Source organism: Bison bison, unplaced genomic scaffold (assembly GCF_000754665.1).
Source record: "Bison bison bison isolate TAMUID 2011002044 unplaced genomic scaffold, Bison_UMD1.0 scf7180017864516, whole genome shotgun sequence".
In the NCBI taxonomy this organism is placed as follows: Eukaryota; Metazoa; Chordata; class Mammalia; order Artiodactyla; family Bovidae; genus Bison; species Bison bison.
In genome coordinates, this window is record NW_011495069.1 from 8771879 (window position 1) to 8788529 (window position 16651).

Genomic DNA, 16651 nt, shown 5'->3' on the forward strand with positions numbered 1-16651 from the left:
CAAATAACAGTTGATTTAGGCAAGGATTAACAGTGGATACTAAAACTGTGAAACTAAAACTATGATGAAAGTTCATGAGAAACAGGACCCACGTCATCACAATGTGTGGTGATATTTATTGTTTACAAAGAGAAAAAATAGCAACTTGACAGTGGAGAAAAGTGGCACCTCAACCAAGTGATTCAAGTTCAACACAATCCAGTTCCAGTCCAGTTCAGTTGTCCAGTTGTGTCCGACTATTTTTGACTCTATGGACTACAGCACGCCAGGCCTCCCTGTCCATCGCCAGCTCCCGGAGTTTACTCAGACTCGTGTCCATTGAGTTGGTGATGCCATCCAAACACCTCATCCTCGGTCGTCCCCTTCTCCTCCCGCCTTCAATGTTTCCCAGCATCAGGGTCTTTTCAAATGAGTTTTGCATCACGTGGTCAAACTATTGGCGTTTCAGCTTCAGCATACAATGGTTCATATTATTACTTATCTCCTGATATGGGGTATTGAGAAGATATATCAACATTTGTGATAATTTGCCAAAAATGCAAAATTTCAATCTAATCAGGAGGAAACATCAGATAAACTCTAGTTGAAGGATGTTCTACAAAATAATAGGCCTATTATTTTTTTAAATGTCGTGTCACAAAAGATAAAAGCCAAGGAACTATTCCAGATTAAAAAGAGAGAGATATGAAAAAAAGATAGAGATGTGAGAACTTAATGGCATGAGTGATCGAGTGATCCTGGACTGAGTCTGGACAAGAAATGACATTATTAGACCCTTAGCAGGACAACTGGTAAAAACCAGAGTAAAGTCTGTAGGTTTCAGTGTGTCATCTTGACTTTGATAACAGTATTATGATTATGTTTGAGGATGTCCTTGTATGTCTAGGAAGCACACTTTGACATATTTAGGGGAAAAGGAGCATTACATCTGCAATTTACTCGGAAGCAGCCAAGTGTACATAGAAAGACAGGGAAGGGAAAAAGAATGATAACAAATGAGGTAAATTTTTAACAGCTGGGAAATCTGGGTGAAGCGCGTATAGGAAGTCTTTGATTCTTCTTGCAACTTTTCTATGAATCTGAAACAATCTCAAAATAAAAAGTTAAAAAAAAACAAAACATTTCACTACTAATTATCTCTGACTTTTCATGTAGCCCTATCCCCTTGGCAATCCTATTAACCATGAGTCATCCACCCAGGTGGATGTGGACCACAGCATAGGGGAGACTGATCAAAGGGCGAGGAAGGATCAGTTAGATCCTTCTAAGAACTGATCAGGAGGAATCAGTTCTTAACTCCAGAATCAGTTAGGGTCTGGAGTCAGTAGTCAGCCTCTGGAAACCCACTCGGGCAGAGGCGGGTCTTATTGGACATTGAGCTTTTACAATTTAGGACGCCCTCTTTAAGAAAAGAAATATAGTGGAATTCCCTGGTGGTCAAGGGGTTAGAAATCTATGCTTCTGGGCTCTTCTAGTGGCACAGTGGATAGGAATCCACCTGCCAGTGCAGGGGACACAGGTGTGATCCCTGGTTCGGGAATTAAAATCTCACATGTCTCAGAGCAACTGGGCCTGTGTGCTACAACTGCCGAAGCCTGTGTGTCGTAGAGCCTGTGCTCCGCAACAAGAGAAGCCACCACAGTGAGAAGCCTGCGCACCAGATAGAGAGCAGCCACTCCTCGCCACAGCTAGAGAAAGCCTGCATGCAGCAACCAAGACCCAGTGCAACGAAATAAATAAATATATAGTTTTAAAAAAGAAAGAAAGAAAGAAATCTGTGCTTCCATTGCAGGGGGTACAGGTTCGATACTTGGTGGGGGAACTAAGATCCCACGTGCCATGTGGTGCAGCCAAATATATAAATAAAATAAAAAAAAAAGAGGTATAGGATTATAGGTATAAAATGTATACCCAAAGTGAACATTTATTTAGACTAAGAAAAAAAGTCATGATAAATCACAAATTTCAAAAACTGAAAAATACCACAAACATCAGAAAATGTATTTGTATTAACTAATTACCTGGCACACCTCTTGGACTAACTGTTGGTATTTCACATTTCAGGTGTCCAGCTGTGACTAAAATATCTCTTTTGTGCACATTTTATAAAAATACATGAGCATATGACTTGACTCGCTCCATGGCCTTGGGAGGGGCCCTGAAGTTTAAATTAAATCGACTTCTGTTTCACTTGTAGCCCAAAAGTTTGTGCTTAGGAAGGGGGTGAATAGGAATTCTCCCTCCCAAGCTTGGTTACTCTAGAAAGGACCCAGAGACCTGCTGGTTCTCTCTTTTTGCCTTTTTCCCCCAAAAGGCAAATCTCAAGAAAACTGAGTCTTGGAAACTGGGGGGCTCCAAGTGTGTGAGTTTCACAATAGAAAGGGTTAAAGTGAAGAGAAAGTCACTCAGTCGTGTCCGACTCTGAGACCCCACAGACTATACAGTCCATGGAATTCTCCAGGCCAGAATACTAGAGTGGGTAGCCTTTCCCTTCTCCAGGGGATCTTTCCAACCCAGGGATCGAACCCAGGTCTCCCACATGGCAGGCGGATTCTTTACTGAGCCACAAGGGAAGCCCAGAAAGGGTTAAATCTCTGACCAACGCTGGACGTCGCCAGAGAGGCAGGCTTCTTTCCTTCCTTCTGAAGGGGCCCTGATCTTTTCCTGATTCAGGTTCTGAAGCCCATTGTTCCCTTTGTCTGAAAGGCAACCTCTACAGCTCCACCTTCACCTCTTTGCCACATTGTTACCTGGTCAAGATTCAGGCATCTGTTAAGTCTCAGTTTAAAAAGCAGCTCCTCAGGAAAGCTTTGTCTGATACTCTTTAAATTAAATCACAATAATTATTTATTCACTGTATTCCTACCCTGCCAGCACCACGGAGTCTGGGACCTTGCTTGTCTGTGCGTCTGGTTGGTGCCGGAATGGTTGCAGTCCCTGGTACCATGGCATAGTGTCTGGTGCACAGTGCTTGGCACACAGTTGTACTCAAACAGTATTTTTGAACGAAAGAAGAAAATTCTGAGGGGTGAGGAAAGGGGGACATGTGGGGACAGAGCGCCCCCTGCTGTACACTTGGAGTACCAGGGACTCAAGACCCCACTCTAGAGGAATGGGGCGGTAAATTTCTTAGCTGTGGGGTAGTCTTGGCAACCCCAACCTAATGCCAATACTCCTACTGATTTATGCCTTCTCACTTCTATTAGCTCCACAACTCTCCTCCTGCCCTTCAGAGAACAATCTGAGCTCTGCACCCATTCTCCTCCACACTTCAAACCACCTCACCTCCAACTCCATCGGGACCATCACCTGAGCTTCCCCACAATTAATATCATTCTGTCCTGGACCTTTAACTTTGATTAGAATAGGCCCAGATTCTTCCATCGATCCCTTTCCTCCTCGTCCCTAACCAATCAATCAGAAGTGATTGGCTAGGGCATTGGGGGCGGGGGGGATGGATGTGGGAAAGGAATGGTGAGCAGGAAGGATGGAAAGCAGATGGGATGGGGTAGGTTAATGTGCTTCTGAGACAGGGGTCTGCTAATATGATGGTCAAAACAACATGTTTGTTCTTTAGTGATGTGAGGGATGAGAAGGTACTTGGGATGCGATATTCAGAAAATGGGGAACAAGGAATTTCCATCTACTGCCTTGATTGAAAAAGCATAAAATGGCTCCAGATTGGGACTTTCCTGGTGGGCAAGTGGTTAGGACTCTGTGCTTACAAGGCAGGGGCTGAGAGTTCAATCCCTAAGATCCCTTGTGGTGCGGCCAGAAAGGAAATGCTCCTGATTATACCCCACAACAGGACAATAGGGGAGGGAAACCGCAAAAGGAGTTTGAGCTAACAAAAATATAGGGTTTCACTGAGGGGGAAATGGGGCTCAGCAAACAAGATGAAGGCTCAGATAAGAGACTAGGGGTTCAGGGAGCGGAGTCAGGGCTCCGTGCTAAAGAGATGGGAGGAGACAGAGCACAGGAAGAAATCTGGGGTGAAGGTAGGAAGGGGAAGAGGGCGGGGGTCAAGCAGAGATAGAGGTCTGGGCCCTCCTCTGCTTGTGGGGGCTGCAGGAGAACCGACCACACCTGTTTCTCAGTAACGGTTCTGTCCCTGGCCCTTCCCCCAGCAGTGCCCAAGAGGGGCTGGGGAAGAGTGACAGTTACTTAATGACCCTGAGTCCCACTTGCTCTTCTGTGCACCCTGTGGTCACTGGAGGGCTAAAGGGGGCTGAAGCCAAAGTCTGGGTTATTGATCCCTGGCCCCAAAGGTCAGCTTCAGGGGCAGAGGGAATGGTGTGGCCACAGTGGGAGCCTCCAGGGACCCCACAACAGTGGGGCTGTGCCACACCGCCTGGTTTCTCTGTCTGCATCCTTGGCTCTCTGTGATCTGCCCTCCCTGCCTCCCCTTCCTCCCCACCAACTCATACCTCCTCCAACCAATCCTGCCTGACACTTTTGGCTGTGAGATGTCAGACTTCTTGTGTCTGGATTTTGGAGTAGCTAGAGAGCATAAAGCAGGGACTTGGCTGGAACTATTATTATTTTATTATTACTTACAGTATTTATTATTTGGCTGTGCCGAGTCTTCGTTTCGGCCCACGGGATCTTTGGTCTTTGCTGCAGCATCTGGGATCTTTAGTTGCAGCATACAGACTCTCAGTTGCAGCATGTGGGATCTAGTTCCCTGACCAGGGATCCAGCTCAGGCCCCCTGCATCAGGAACGTGGCGTCTTGGCCACTGGACCACCAAGAAAACCCTGGATGGAGTTATTTACTGCTACTCCCACCCCCAAGGCAAAGCCCTAGAAGTCCATGAACTCTTCAGTGAACTCAGTGGGAAAGCGCCAATCTGGTATTCAAGAAGGATTGCCACAGTTTGCAGTGTGACCTTGGGGAAACCACTTAACTTCTATGGATCTTAGTTTTCTGGTGTAGAAAATCAAGGGATTGAATCAGATGAGCTCTAGTATTCCTTCGATAAAAATGTAAGATTCTAAGGAATTAAATAATAACAGGGAGAGTAAGGGCTAGGGTAGAAACTAGGTTAGGTTCAGAAGATGATAAAAAAGAATTTTTGGAATTAGAAATAAAGCCTGGATTATAATGTAGGCCATTATTAGTCATGGACAAAGGTCCGTCTAGTCAAAGCTATAGTTTTTCCAGTAATCATGTATGGATGTGAGAGTTGGACCATAAAGAAGGCTGAGTGCTGAAGAATTGATGTTTTTGAACTGTGATGTTGGAGAAGACTCTTGAGAGTCCCTTGGACTGCAAGGAGATCACACCAGTCAATCCTAACGGAAATCAACCCTGAATACTCATTGGAAAGACTGATGCTGAAGCTGACAGTCCAATACTTTAGCCACCTGCTGTGAACAGCTGACTCACTGGAAAAGACCCTGATGCTGGGAAAGACTGAAGGCAGAAGAAGAGGGCAGCAGAGGATGACATGGTTGGATGGCATCACTGATTCAATGGATGTGAAGTTGGGCAAACTCCGGAAGATAGTGAGGGACAGGGGGGCCGGCCATGCTGTAGGAATATTGGAATACTGGACAGGTCATTCATTTATTTGTTCAACAAACTTCTAATAAGCAGTCACTCTGTTCCAAGCTTTGTGCTATAGGCTGGGCACACAATGAACAAGACAGACATAGTCCCAGCCTCATGGGGTTTACGTTCTAGTAGCCAGGGCTTCCCAGATGGCGCTAGTGGTAAAGAACCTGCCTGTCAATGCAGGAGACAAGAGACAGTTTTGGGAAGATCCGCTGGAGGAGGAAATGGCAACCCACTCCAGTATTCTTGCCTGGAGAATCCCATGGACAGAGGAGCCTATCGGGCTATGGTCCATAGGGTCACAAAGAGTCGGACACGACTGAAGACTTTGCACCCACAGCCAGTGTGAGAGGAAGATAAATAAGCAATATAATAAAGTGGGGGCAAACAGTTTGTTACGGTAAGCACATGTGAGGGGGGTGTTGGCTAAGTGAGTGGGCGGAAGCAAGGAGATTCCTGGAGAATGTGTGACTGACACCTTTGGAGCCTAAAGAATGAATAGTGACCAGCAAAGTGAGGTAGGCAGAAGGTGAGCATGGGAGCATGCTGCAGGCAGAAGGTGAGCATGGGAAACACCAGGGAGAAGAAGAGAGCAAGGCATACAGAGGCCCTGGAATGCTAACTGTGAGAGGTGTGAGGAGCACAAGTTTGGAGGTAAGTCTGGTATTAGGGTCAGAGATCTGCCTCACCTGTTAAACTGAGATAACCACATGCCGCTCATGCCTCCCTCCGTCCCAGCAGCCCTGTTTCCCAGGATCTAGTGAGATGATGTGATGTTTGGGAAAACACTTTGTGGCTGGAAAAGCACTGTACAAAGTGATGCAATGGAAAGAAGCTGTGGATCATTGAGGATCAAGCTAGAAAAATCTGGCTTTAGGCTAACTTGCGCAGGAACGGTGGGAAATTAACCAAAATTGAGGCACTGAGCTTCAATTTGTCCAAGATTACTCAACTGGGTGGATTTCCCCGATGGCTCGGCGGGTAAAGAATCTGCCTGCAATGCAGGAGAGCTGGTTCGATCCCTGGGTTGGGAAGATCCCCTGGAGAAGGAAATGGCAGCCCATTCTGGTATTCTTGCCTGGCAAATCCCATGGACAGAAGAACCTTGTGGACTACAGTCCATGGGGTTGCAAAAAGTCAGATACGACTTAGCAACTCAACAACAATGCAGCTGGGAAAGGGTGGAACTGGGGTTTGAACAGAAAACTTGACCCCAGAGTCTTTGCCCGAGAGGGAAGGGACTTGATCTAAAGTCCCCAGTGGGTAAAGGGTATCCACATCAGCTTCAATACAATGGAAGAAAGAACTTTCTAAAAGTCCTATCAGGGGATAGGGAAGGTTTCCAAAAATAATAAGCTCTCTGTGACTGGAGGTTTGTAAGCTGAGTCAAGAAAATGGTTGATATTAAGCTTGAGGTCTGGCAGGGAATCAGCTGATCTGCAAGGTCACTTTTGGCTCTGAGAGTCAGGGCCCGAGGATCCTAGATCTCCCTTCTCTTGGCCCCATACCTCATCCTTCAGTAGGACAGCTGTGGGGGCATCTCTTGGCAAAAACTCAAAGTGCAGTTTGCATTCAGGAGAGGCTGGAGGAGAGCAGGGACAGCTTGCATGCATCTGTCCCTCTCTGCCCTTCTCCCATCATGGCCAAATCACAGGAGCCTGGTGGTGAGGAGACGGAGAGGTGGTCCCCTCTCAGCCGAGTGGATTATATGGAGTTTGATGCTGTCTCAGATGTCATTTCTGAGATGAAGTGTGGTCTAGTAATTAGGAGCATAGACTATGGCATTAGACACTTCCTGTTACCCCATTCGAAAATGAAGATAGACACAAATACCGCATGATGTCACTTACATGTGGAATCTAAAATACAACACAAATGAATATATCTATGACACAGAAACGGACTCACAGATATAGAGGGCAGACTTTCGGCTGCTGAGGGGGAGGGGTGTGCAGAAGAGAAGGATTGGGCGTCTGGGATTAGAAGATGCAAGCTATTATCTATAGGGGGGGCAAACAACATCCTACTGCATAGCACAGGGAGCTATGTTCTATATCCTGTGACAAACTATAGGGAAGAGAATATAAAAAAGTATACACATGTATATATGTATAACTGAATCACTTCACTGTACAGCAGAAATTAGCACAACATGGTAAATCAACTATACTTCAATACAATTTTTTTTTTAATGGAGGTTGTTGGGGGATTACACGAGTTAATGTAGGGTCTTGGCACAGTGTCTGGAATGTGGTGAACACTCAAACATTTTAGCTGTTACTTTGTTGTTACTTGCTGGGAGAATTTGAGGAGTGATTCAAACCATCTGAACTTCATTTTTCTCTTCTGTTAAATGAGAAGATAGCAGCTCCCTCATAGGGTGGTAGGAAGGGGTGATGCCCAGCACAAAGCAGAAGTTAACAGATGTTATTTCTCCCCTTCCTCTAATGCAGGGAAGTCAAGGACACCTCGACACCTTTGTCCTGTTCTTGCTCCGTAATCATCACAGATGAAAGTAGGAAGAGGCCTTGGAAATCATAAATTCGCTCTCCCAATTGATAGATGGTGAAACCAAGGCCCAGAAAAGAAGAGATTTGCTCCAGGTCACACAGTGAGTTAGGGATAGAGCTAGGACTAGAACCAGAGCTTTGTCACCATACCATCCTACCTCTATTTTTCCTTTTTTCAGCCACACCCTGTGGCTTGTGGGATCTTAGTTCCCTGACCAGGGATTGAACCTGTGCCCTCTGCACTGGGAGTGCAGAGTCTTAACCACTGGACCACCAGAGAAGTCCCTCTATTTCTATTATTGACAACATGTTGAATGAATGTGTGATGGAAGATAGACTGAAGGGAGCACAGGTCTCTCTGGATGTCTTCACACAGACAGGGAGTACTTGCTGACGTGGGAACCAAACTTTGTGGCTGTTCACTTTCAAGCTTCTTTGCTTCCATTTCTGCTGCTCCTTTCCTCTGTGATGTCCTGTGCTCCCCTGGCTTTCAAACTCCTATGCAAGGTTCAATGCAATGCCACCTCCCCTGGGAAGCCTTCCATATCATATAAAATGAGTCAGCTTTCATTGTTTCCACGGTGTGTTGTATCTGCCTCTATTACATGTCTCAGTCACAATCTGATGGGATACATATCTTTTACACACCCTTTCCACTAACTTTCTCCCCTAAACAGGGAAAGCAAGGTGCAGAAACCAATCCTGAATTTGAAGCCCCACTCCCTGATTGAAAAGGGAAATACTAGGAAACCTGAGTTTCTAGTTCTTATTATTAACCAGCTAAGGAACTTGAACAAGTCACTTGGATTTTAGGTCTTGTTTCCACATTTACCAAATTAGGTTGGGGAGAAGACAAAGTCAGAAGATACTGATTTGTAAGCCTCTTCTATTACAATAGAAGAAGTGAACTGTAGATATTTTAAACGTTTATTTATTCGTTTATATATTTTTGGCTGCTCGAGGATTTCGTTGCTGTGCACAGGCTTTCTCTAGTTGCACTGCATGGACTCCAGGGTGCACGGGCTTCAGCAGCTGCGGCTTGCAGGCTCTTGAGCTAGGTAGCTGTGGCCAACAGGCTTGGCTGCTCTGTGGCACATGGCATCTTCCCAGACCAGGGATTCCCTGTGTTGGCAGGCAAATTCTCAACCACTGGACCACCAGGGAAGTCAAAAGTGTAGATTACTGAATCCGAATCTGAATTCCAGGGTCAACCGACCAGTGTTTGCATCCTGACTCTTATCACTTACTCTGTGACCTTCACCAAGTTACTTAACTCTATGCTCAGCTTCATCTATAAGACGGGAACAATAACCCTGTCTATCTCATACATTTGGTGTGAGAATTAAATGTGATTTTAATTTATGTAAAGCACTTAGCACAGTGCCTGGCACATGGAGAACCTTGAAATGTTGTTAACTATCAAATTTTTCTTTTTTTTACCACTGATAAATCTAGGTTCACAACCTCAGAATCTAGAAAAGACATCTCCAACCTCAGCATCCTCAGAGCAAGTAAAGTGTCTTTCTTCATTTTGCAACAGAGCAGAGTGGTAAAGAGTATGGCTTTGAAACCATCAAAAAAGTAAGGATAAAAAGCAGTAGGCTCAGACTTGGAAGGCCTAGCATATTCCCCTCCTGAGCAACCTTTCTTGGGCAGTTACTTGAGGATGCTGTTCAAGTGTGAACCAAGAAAAAGGTTGGCATGGAACCCAGGAAAGAGTGGCTCTATCCACTGTAGTGAGAGGCTGTGAAGGCGATGGGCTGACTGCTGTGAAACAAGTCCAGGAGGGAGGTCCTCAAGAAAGGGCTTAGTGGAAAAGATAATATGATGGAGCCCTTGAAAATTGTTGAAGGTATTTCAATGACTAATCTTGTGATGAGAGAGTGAGGAGGTTAGAGTCCAGGGTAAATTAAAACAAAACAAAACAAGAGCAGCACAGTTTAAGAAAAGAATTGTTGTCCTAGTATGCCACTGGGCAATGCAGTGAACATTTCCATAATTATGACAATGTAAACACTGTCTATCAATTTAGTTGAAAATGGTGATTTAACTGTACTGGGAGGAAAAGGCAAGGAGAAGTGGGCCTAGTACGCAAGGTGAAGTCCTCATCCACCATAACATGAAATCAATAGACAGTATCTAAAACTGATAAATCAAGGAATGGAGGTACACGCATATTATTTAGAGACGTGGAAATATCCTCCAGAAGAAATGACTCGTGGGAGTGGAGGGGGTGGGCTATTCAGGGTGCTGTTGTTTTTCATTATAATTCTTTCAATACTAATTGATTTTTTTAGCCACATGCATTAATTACTTTAACTGCTAAAAAAAAATACAGAAGAAAAATATCAGAGTAAGCTAGATCTGGGGTGCACTCTTTGTGATTTGCAAGTCACTTAGCTAAACTGAATCTCAGTTCTCTTTCCAGTAAAATGGGGATCATATTAGGAGGGTTGAGGACAGAAAGAGACAGTCCACAGAAAGCACTCAGCGCAGGCTTGGTATAAAGTCAGCTCTCAAACAGCAACTGCAGTATCAGAGAAGAGAAAATTAAGGACTAGGCTAAAGTAGTTTTGGGGTAATGACAGCATTTGGTTAAATCCCCTGCCTTGTCCCTCCATGGTGCCTGACTGTCACTGGACATGTACAAATGGACACCGGGGGACCACAGCTGGGTGAGTGGTGCCTAACAGGCTAGAGCCACAGTAGCAACATTGAGAAGATCAGCAGTCATGAGGGAAATTACAGCTGGGCTTGGCAAGTTTCGCTGCAAGAGAACACCTGCGGAGTGGCCGTCGCTGGACAGTGGGCTCTAGCCAGCTCATCATTTCCTCCTCTGGCTTGTACCTTGTGGGGGATGTGTCAGAAGGAAAAGATTTAGAGGCTGTCAGGGTGAGGGTCAGAGGTCAGCTGGGGTCAGGAAGTCTATTTCACTGAGGTCACTCTAGTCTCCTTTCAATGTAATGAAGCCATTATTGGTGAAAGCAAGTGCCTGGCGTCTTGCTCTGTGAAGCAAGGCCCACATGGGGAGCAGAACTGAAAGAAGGAAGGGGACTCCTTTGGCTCACCCTCCCTCTGCCAATTCAACAGGCCTAAGAGGTGAGAGGTGCACAATCCTGCTTGATGTAGGAAGCCCTGGTCCTTGGAGAGGGATGAAGATGACAGCATGGGGTGAGAACAGATTGTTTCTCAGAGCAATTAGGAATGGGTTCTCTCTCTCACACACACACACGCACAAACACATACACACATCATATTGCTTTAGACAGTCAGAAATGGGAGAAATGCTTGTCTAACAGCTAATCCAACTCCCTCATTTTATCCTTAAAGGGTAAAGCTGGGGGCCTTTCTTGAGGTCACAGAACAAATTAACAGGCTGGAACTATATATACTATGTGATGTGAAGTAAAGTGAAAGTTGCTCAGTCGTGTCCGACTCTTTGTGATCCCATGGACTCTAGCCCACCAGGCTCCCCTGGCCATGGGATTCCCAGGCAAGAATAATGGAGTAGGTTGCCATTTTTATAAATTTTACTTAATTATTTGTTTTTTGTCTGTCCCTCTCCTCTAGAATGTAAGCTCTAGGAGGGTAGGAGCTTCATCTGTTTTGTTCACTGATGTATTCCCAGTGTTTCCAACAATGCTACCTGACACATTATAGATGTTCAATAAATATATGTTAAATGACTTAGTGAATGAGCGGAAACATTGCACATGTCACATTCTCTTCCTCATGAATCACAGAGCATATTACCATACTAAAAGCGATACAAAGTCCTATATAGGAAGCCTAGTTAACATATCATTTTCCAAATGAGTTCACTATAAAGACCTTTAAAAAATGGTAAGGTGTATTAATCATCCTATGGAACCAGTATCCTGAGGGACACCTTGTGGAAAATACTCTGCTCAAATGCACACCATCACTCATATTAGCATCAAGGTTTTAACTCCAACCACCCTGGACCCCACCACAGGGTACTCAAAACACTTTAGAAATGCAAACTGGATGTGGATGATTGCCCAAAAGGACCTGTTTTGACTCTGTTCAGCTCCTTGATTTATACGGTCAATGAGTTAGGGGGAGGGTAAGCAATAAACGACAGACTACAGCTCTGGTCCAGGGAAGAGGAATCACAGGCTTGGGTTCTATTTATTAATTACATTGAATATCCAGTCTCTCCTTACGGCCTTTTTGTTTGCACATAGCTTGTTTCTCATTGGTGAAAGGGGGACAGTACCAGTCATGATAACAATATACTGGGACTGTGGGACAAATGTGAGCTTTGGAATCAAATGTATGGGTTCAAATCTGCCTCTGCCAAGTATTAGCTGAGTTACATTACCCAAGCTAAATTGCTTCATTAGGCTTGTTTCCTCTCCTGTAAGGTGGCAATATTAATACTTATGACTTAGAGTTATTGACAGGCTTGAATGAGATAAGAAAAGTGCCTCGATAAATAATAGCTGCTATTATTATTACCTATCAGAATATAAGCCCCACAAAGGTGGGAATTTTGTTTGTGTTATTTATCCCAGCACACAACACCACCTGCCATGGGGGAAGTGCTCAATAGGTATAGATATATATACCTACTTAATGGTGATAAGTTACTATTATTACTAAGACCTCTTTCAACTCTTCCTTTTATGGAGATATGAGTCTACACAAGAGGAACTTAGCAAGGTACTTTAAAGGGGAGATGCTCTTTGTGTTTGGGAGCTGATGCTGAGTGGTAGATGAAGGTGGGTGACCCTGCACCCCACCTTGGCTGACGCTAAACTGTTAAGCAGGTGGCATCTTCTGTTTCTGTTTTCTCCAGCACAGCATAGACTGAGAGCTGAGACTCTCTCTAGACTCTGGGTTTTCTTATAACACCTTTTTATCTACAGCCCTGATTCAGATCTGTTCCTACTAGATCTTTCAGGTTGTGTTAGAAAAGGAGTTTGGAGAAGGAAATGGCAACCCACTCCAGTATTCTTGCCTGGAGAATCTTATGGACAGAGGATCTGGCAGGTCATTGTCCATAGGGTCGAAGAGAGTTGGACACAACGGAAGTGACTAAGCACGCATGCATGCCCTTTGTGTTGATACTAGACACTTTTGCCTTGTCTAAAGAGCTCCACTTTTTCCCTCTTACCAGATAATATTATCCTTAGAAACAAGACATTTGCAGTACTTAGCTATATCATCAGAGAAGGCAATGGCATCCCACTCCAGTACACTTGCCTGGAAAATCCCATGGACAGAGGAGCCTGGTAGGCTGCAGTCCATGGGGTTGCTAGGAGTCGGACACGACTGAGCGACTTCATTTTCACTTTTCACTCTCATGCATTGGAGAAGGAAATGGCAACCCACTCCAGTGTTCTTGCCTGGAAAATCCCAGGGATGGGGGAGCCTGGTGGGCTGACGTCTCTGGGGTTGCACAGAGTCGGACACCACTGAAATGACTTAGCAACAGCAGCTATATCATGTCTTGCCTCCCTAACTACACAATAACTGCTTGGATAGTAAGAAATGTTTGTTCTTTACTTTGCAGGGTACATTTTTGGTCATTATACTACTTAGTCCATATGATGTATCTAATTCCTCCACCAAATGTATGAGCTAGCACAATGACTGGATCATAGTAGCTACCTAATAAGTTTTCACTGAGATGGGGACCCAAGAAAGGAAGAATGTTTAGTCAGGAGCCTCCATCTCCCACTTGGAAACAACCCAATGGGGATGAGGAGTCAATTATGCTGGGAGCCATGTGTCCCTTCCTAAAGCATCTTCTGCCTCTACATATGCAACTTCATGAGGTCCTGACTCTTCCTGGGTTTAAATCGCTTAGACTTGAGAGAGGCAGCCTAGAAGAATAAGTATTATGACTATTGTAATAACATTCATCATGTCAGTCAAAACCTATTCATTAAGAGGGACGGGACATAGGTGTACCTATGGCTGATTCATGTTGATATTTGGCAGAAAACAAAAAAAAAAAATCTGTAAAGCAGTTATCCTTCAATTAAAAAATAAATTAATTAAAAAGAACTATTCAGACTGGTATCCGAATGGATAAACAACAAAGTCCTACTGTTTAGAACAGGGAACTATATTCAATATTCTGTGACAAACCATAATGAAAAGACTATGAAAAAGAATGCACATATATATATATATAACTGAGTCACTTTGCTGTACAACAATAATTAACACAATGTTGTAATTCAGCTATACTTCAATCAAAATAAATGTTTAAAACTTATTTAGGAAACTCTTCTTTTTAAAGATTTATTTAATTTTTGGCCACACCATGCAGCTTGTGAGATCTCAGTTCCCTGACTAGGGATCAAACCCACAACCCCTGCATTAGAAGGCTGAGTCTTAACCAGTGGACCACCAGGGAAGTCCCTCAGGAAACTGGATGTCTTCTGAGGGCCAGCCATTGTGCTAAGTACTGATAAGGATGTGCGAGAAGGTGCAGAAAGAAAACACATAAACGGTCCAAGTCCTCAGGGATCAAATGATCCACCAGGTTCTAGGACAAAGAGACAAACGTGCATAATAGCTATAATAATAATAGTAATAATTTACATTGTTAAGGGCTAACTATATGTTAGACACTTTTAAAAGCTTTACTTACATAATCTACCTTTATCCTCATGATAACTCTGAGAGTTAAATCTTCATTATCTCCATCGGGCAGAGGAGGAAACCGAGGCATAGAAAGCATATAGCTTTCAGAGCTATAAATAGATGTTCGAACATAGATTATCTGATTCCAGTGCCTGCGTTCCTATGTAAAGTGCTGTTAATTAGAGAAATAATATTGAAAAAAAAGATTAGTCTCTGTAGTCTTATTTTATGTGAATTAAAAAATAGTATCTCCTCTTTCTTCACTCTCTGTGGCTACATGCACCATTTTTCTGAAGAGGAGCTTGAGATACTTACACCACTCTCACAGAATCACGTATGGCTGGAAATGCCCTCTCTTTAGAGTGCAAGAAAGCCTGTTCATTCGTCTCCAATGTGTCAGGCCCTCTGAGCGGGTGGGGGCGGTTTGAGAAGAACCAGGTTTTCTGAGAAGAGCGTGGAGGTGAGAACTCAAGAAGGCATTCTCAAAACTGGGAGCTGGGAACCAGGAGAGCGGGTCTTTATTCAGCACCGTGGACAGAGCTTCCGCCGCCCTCAGGACCCTGGACAGTGAAGTTAGTAGCGCCTGCCTGGAACGTCTCACTTGAAAGCAGACCAAGGGAAAGCAGAGCGCTAAATTCTCTTATGCACTCTTTTCTTCAGCCAAACCTTAGTCACCTGCTCCTGAATCTTAGGAAGAGAGATACTGAGAGTGGGTACATTTTAAGGGCTCTAGTAAGAGGAGGAGATAAGACTTAGTTGGGGAGGATTATGTAAATAAAAAACGGTCTTGGCTGTTGTACTTGCACGACTCTGGGAAGATCTAATTAGAGTCCTCAGTTGGGACTGTCACATTGTTAGTGATATTTCTTAATAATTTGTATTTTTTATGCTGAAGGCCACAGTTGTCTTTTTTATCCCAACCTCCTATCCCCCATTTCTTTTTTTTTTTTTATCCCCCATTTCTTACGCTGAAGTTTTAGTCCCTCGGAGAGCACTCTTGATAGAAGAGAGAAATAATCTCTCACAGCCCCTTGCTCTCCCCCTCATCTTCCCCTTTCCTACCCCCACTCATCCCTGTTCTCTATTTCTCAATTTCATACGCGCGCGCACACACACACACGCGCGGGCGGGCTCAGGAGCACGAGAGGTTCTGCACACTTAGTGGAGACGACTGAATTCCCAGTGAGCGGATGCCCCCGAAAGCAGGCTCTGTCCCTTTAAATGGGTTGTAGCAGTGGGGGAGGGGAACTGGCCGGAGCTGGCATTGTCCAGTTTGAACTGAGCACCGGAAGTGAAGGGGCAGGGCCAGGGCCGTGCACTGAGCCCCGGGCCATTGTCCATCTCCGACCGGGGCACTAGCCACCCCCCTGGCCAATCCTCTTTATCTCCTACCAGGGGAGGCTAACTCTTCAAGAGAGGAGAGTCCCTACTCCAGTTCCCCCGCCAACCTCACTGTGGGGAAGGGAGCGCACTTAGGGCAGAACTCTGAAGCGAGGAGCGCCTGGGAACCCAAAAGTGTCTGGATCCCAACCACGGATGAGGATGGGATGGCCATGGGGGCAGGATGAGGTCAGCTGGTGGAGAAAGGAACACACCTCAAGCCTCTTTGAGTTCCTTCTGTTCTCTAGGGAAACTCCACGTGGGTCAGATTTTAGATTTGGAAGGAATTGAGGAAGAATTCTTTACACGGAATCAATTGGGAGCGCTTTGAGAGATCCAGAGAAACTCGGTGGGAAACTCAGAGACATTCAGAGACATACTTAGAGAGGCCGCGCCTAGGTCAGGAGTGGAGATGGGCCCCGCTGGGCCTCCCACCTCCCCACTGCTTCCCCATCCCAGGCTTCCCAGTGTCCTGAACTCCAGGTCTATCTAAGCACACGGGGGTGGGGGGTGAGAGCGGGTCAGCGCCGAGCTGCCGGGTCAGCTCGGAGGCCTGAAGGGGAAGGGAGGGGGAGGGGCGCTCC